This window comes from Jatropha curcas, chromosome 3, assembly GCF_041381405.1.
Source record: "Jatropha curcas cultivar XTBG-Jc1 chromosome 3, XTBG_Jcur_1.0, whole genome shotgun sequence".
Classification (NCBI taxonomy): Eukaryota; Viridiplantae; Streptophyta; class Magnoliopsida; order Malpighiales; family Euphorbiaceae; genus Jatropha; species Jatropha curcas.
The window spans coordinates 27,461,574-27,466,453 of record NC_143153.1 but is presented as its reverse complement, the minus strand read 5'-3'; positions in this window follow the sequence as shown (position 1 = coordinate 27,466,453).

Below are 4,880 nucleotides of genomic sequence, written 5' to 3'. Positions count from 1 at the left end.
CTCATTTATTTTACTCAATTATTTTCCTTTCTCGGCTATTTTCCACCCTTCCAGACGCACATTTAAACATTTATGTGGATTCCTTAGATTTTTTTTTTTATTTGGTTGAGAAAAAGTAATTCATAAAATTTATGAATTTCATCATAACTTTAATTTCATCGTTTCGAGAGAGAGAAATCTCAGCTCGAAGTTGAGAACCTTATTAATTACATAGTTTTATATGAACGATGGAAGTTAAATCATTTAATTTTATTTTAAAAATAACATTCAAATCTATGCAATTATTTTCAATCAAATAATAAAATATAAGTTTCTATACAATAAAATAATAAAATATTAAGCTGATTTTCTTTTTATCAAATATTTTTTTTATTGTGTAAGTGAAAGTGATTAAGAAATGGGGAATTAATTAAAATATTATATTTTGGTAAGCCAATCATCTTGGCAACATGCATATATATATTTTGGTACCATAATTAGGAAAATGACTTATATAAGAGTTATTCTCCTAAAGTTCAAACTTGAAACTTTTATTAAAGGAAAATGAGTTCCAACCACTTCGAACAATGTGAATTGATAAATAACAGTGATATTCTTTTTTTTTTTTTTTCATCAATTACTATTTACAGTCAATATTAAATCTATTACAATTATTACAACCTATCAAGGACAATACAACATAAAGGGGCAAAAATACAAATTATAATTAAATGTTGACATGTATGAGAATTAAATCTGGGATCTTTGAGTCTTGAGTCCCAATGCATCATTACTATTAAAAAATAGAAATTAAATGCATTTGACTGAATTATTTTGCTGAAATATTAAAATTATTAAACATTTATTCTTTTCATATATTTTTTTAATTTTTCATTACCTTATCTTTTCTCTCTAAATTAAAGTCTTAAAAATTTCTTATATAAGAAAAAGAGAGTGAGAAGAAAATAAAAGAAAGGTAATAATCTTAAAAATCTAAAAAAATAAATAAAGTAAAATAATTGAATAAAATAGTTCACGTTGTTTATACTTAGTTTACTGTACATGTAGATCTATACACTGAGTGCAGATAAATCATTTCCTTATTTTTTCAGGATTACATTTTCTTTATATATATATATATATATATATATATATATATATCCTTCCTGCAATTTTTTATTTTCTACAATGGTTATTTATTCTCAACGGTCGATGAAATGTTTTATCATAGAGCCAAATCCTCAATACTTTAATTAAGAATTCAAGTAAAACAATCATTTTTATAATTTATAGACTTTAATATTTGATACACTAAAATTGTTAATTCGCGTTTAATTTTTTTTAGAGTACCAACGGTGTGCATGCCTGTGTAACCTGTGTATGTATATAGTCGTATTTTCAATAAAAATATTTAATTTTATTTATTTAGAATATAAGTGAGGTGATAGACTCGGATAGGCTAAGTTTATATATATATATATATATATATATATTGACATGCTCATGTAACATGTGTAAGTATATAGATGTATTTTCAATAAAAATATTTAATTTCATTTATTTAGAATATATGTGAGGTGATAGGTTAAGTTTATATATATATATATATATATATATATATATATATATATATATATATATATATATTTACATAATGAGAAAAATTATATTTTAATGCTTATTCTGGTAACCATATCATTATCACATCACCCACCCACCAATTACTTATACTACGTGGATGCATTAGCCACCTAATATTTCCATCAACTCGAAGGGCCTTTGCATGTGGACGTAGTAGGGGTGCATGGAACAATGTAGAAAGAAAGTGAATTATACGATTTCTAATCATACGCCTATAACTTGTGCACAATTTAATATTTTTTTACTGTATTAGATAATATAGCGTTTAAACTGAATTTTAGACATTAATTTAGTGTTTATAAAAAGTTAACTCATATAAAATATAATTTTTAGCGTTTTATGAAAAGCAACTCAAACAGCTAAACGTTAAACGATACTCAAACAGTTAACAACTACCAAAATAACTAATTTGGCTAAACATATCCTTCCATGCACAACTATTAAAATTTAAGCAATTTCCTTCAATATTTGTTCCTTGAATTTGTGAGAATAGACTTTGTATAATTTTATTTAGAATTGGATTTTATTTAAGTTTCTGAGTATGGGTTTTAAACAAATAAAATTTAAGATAGTTAATCATTGTTACACATTTTGTATTTTTCTCAGCAGGATGATGAGAAGACATTGGATTGTCTATGATAGATAATTTAGAAATAAATTTGTTTATTAGAATATAATTATGAAAATGTCGTTTTTATGTTAGAATATCTTTTACATCTTCCTTTTCTTGAGTTGCATATTAGATTATCCAGTTTGTACACTTGAACACTCTTATACAGAGAGATGTTGCTAAAATTTCGATGAATATATAGTAGAAAATCCGCCTTTATATTTATATGCATAAATATTCTAAATGACATAGGTTGATACTGAAAATTTAAGAAAATATAAGGAGATTTAGGATATTTATTGACGGATATATATATATTGATGGCTTGTAAATTGTATAATACCCTAGATGCCTCAAACATGAACATGTGGCTAGATTGCTAGACACATTCGAAGTCATCTATTGTGGTCCACATGTTGTACATTAAGATTGAAATGCTTTGAACTAGCTAGACAAGTTAACGCAATTTCCAAATAATTGTTGTAGTGAGAAGGGTGGCTGCCGATCTACTCCATCACGCCGTATTGGAGGTTGGTAAACTAGTCACTTAATTTGTTAGTATTAACTTTTTAGCATTGGTTGATCACTGGACTTTACATTGGAGTGCTTCATCTGATCATCTACATTTTATACAAATTTGAAGGAATTCAACCACATTTATCCCATCTAGTCACCAACTATAAATTAGAGAAGTAAGAAACCTTGCTAAAAATCATTAAGATAAAGAATATAATCGGCCATCTTATGGGCACTAAAATTGATTTGTAATGAGAGTTTTATTCTCTTTTCATTGTTAGTTATAAAATAGACATGACATTTTTCTTTATCAAATTAGTATAACCTTTTATAATGAAATACATTTGATTTCGAAAATAAAATTTGAGAAAACTAACTTGTTTTTCTTGATGAATGAAAGAAGAAGGTTAGCTTTATATAGCTGTACATTACAACTGAAAAGAAAAAGAAAAAGGAGTCCAATAAAACAATTTTGAATAAAATAAAACAATTTGCGACCGACTTTCATAATTGCGACAGACTTTTTCTACGACCAATATGCGACAGCGTTTCAAAATAAAAACACGACCAAACTTTGCGATCGATTTTTAAATTTTGCGACCGATTTTATCGATCGCTAATTTGTGACCGACCCAAAAATCAGTCGCAATTGACTTTGCGACGACGTTTTTTGCGACCGATATCTTTAGGTCCCTGATCGGTCGCTAATTGAAATTAGCGACCGATTTTTGGCATTTTGCGACCGATCCGTTTTTTTTGTAGTATATATATATATATATTGACATAATGAGAAAAATTATATTTTAATGTTTATTCTGGTAACCATATCATTATCATATCACCCACCTACCAATTACTTATACGACGTGGATGCATTAGCCACCTAATATTTCCATCAACGCGAAGGGCCTCTGCATGTGGACGTAGTAGGGGTGCATGGAACGATGTAGAAAGAAAGTGAATTATACAATTTCTAATCATGCGCCTGTAACTTGTGCATAATTTAATATTTTTTTACAGTATTAGATAATATAGCGTTTAAACTGACTTTTAGATATTAATTTAATCTTTTATAAAAGTTAACTCATATAAAATTTAACTTTTAGAGTTTTATGAAAAGTTATTCAAACAGCTAAATGTTAAACGGCACTCAAACAGCTAACAACTACCAAAACAACTAATTTGGCCAAACGTATCTTTCCATGCACAACTATTAATATTTAAGCAAATTCCTTCAATATTTGTATTACATAGAATAAGCACCTGTAGTGCAATTCATTAAAAGAACTTATCAAGTATAATTCTTAATTAATTAAATGAAGCAGTCACACAAGAAGGAAGAAACGATAAGATTACAAATAATACAAAAATCCTATTTATACACCAAACTTAACTTGCCTAATTTGACTTGCAAGCTAAGTAAAGTAATTGAAATGTGAAATCCATTCATCGTCTAATTCATATTTCTCATCTGGGAAACTGGTTGGTAGCAAATCAAAACAAAAATAATCGTAAATATTCACCTTGTTATTTAAATCTTTTGATATGATATTGCAATATATGAATATTATATTTCGCAGTGACTCACTTAGACTCGATCTATAAGTCCACTCATAAATTATATTAATGAAAAAAAAAAAATTTCTTATTCATTTGATTCATGGATAGATCCATAGATTAGTCCACACATATCAATCCCAAAGAAATATAGTATCAAACTATAATACATTGTTACACAATTACAATTTTCTCAAATACATCATTAACAATTACATTATAAACCTATTAAAGAGCAGAAATTACAAGTTAAAGAAATGAGGGAAGGGGTTTGGAGTCTGGAACCTAACAGCTATTAAAAAAATATTTTACAATATTTTTCAAAAATTTGAGGAGTTAATTATTAATTTATAAAAGCCAGTGAAATTGTAATTTTTTTACCTGCAGAAGTTGACTAAGATTGAAGCTTGTGAGAACTAATTGTCTCAATTTAAAAGAATTAACAATTAGGATTTGACTAATGATTATTAATTCTCAATTTGGAACTTAATTTGTTTCTTGAATTTGTGAGAATAGACTTTGTATAATTTTATTTAGAATTGGATTTTATTTAAGTTTCTAAGTATGGGTTTTAAAC